Genomic DNA, 610 nt, shown 5'->3' with positions numbered 1-610 from the left:
CCCAAGCGGCGCACTATAGCAGTGCGCCACTGGGCCGGCCCTATTTTATCAACTTCTGTTTGTACAGATTTCTCTTGGCCTCAACTCCCTGTCTCTGGTGATAAGAAAGTTTCTTCCTGCTGGTACAGGGCAGGCACCTTTCACGTGGGAATTTATCTCCTGCTTTTGGAAGAAAAAGGAAGGTTGGAGCACCTTCCTGCATCCGCTGTTTTTCTAGTGTCTTTAACTCAAAATAATCAATATGCCAACTTGACATATTTTGGAGTGGCATGTCCCAAACTCCTCCAACAAAAACGCACAAAATCACAGGTCCAGATATCATAAGCTGTTCTTCCTGGTGGCCAATAAATTCTCAATTGATCCTCCAGTTTCTCAGCCAGCAACCAGTAATTCATTTACAGACTGGGGTGTATTGTGTCACCACCTGGCAGAATTCATTTGCATGTCTCTAGCCAAGAATTATATTTTGCTGTTGTCAGTTATAAGTACAGAGTTCATAAAATACCTCCCATAGAATCAGAATCAGAAAACCCTGAAGGAGGGGCCGGCCCAGTGGCGCACTGCTACAGTGGGCCGCTTGGGAGTGCGGTGGCGCTCCCGCCGAGGGTTC

Source organism: Galeopterus variegatus, unplaced genomic scaffold, assembly GCF_000696425.1.
Source record: "Galeopterus variegatus unplaced genomic scaffold, G_variegatus-3.0.2 Scaffold13959, whole genome shotgun sequence".
NCBI lineage: Eukaryota > Metazoa > Chordata > Mammalia > Dermoptera > Cynocephalidae > Galeopterus > Galeopterus variegatus.
The sequence above is the reverse complement of the archived record's forward strand: the minus strand, read 5'-3'. Positions refer to the sequence as shown.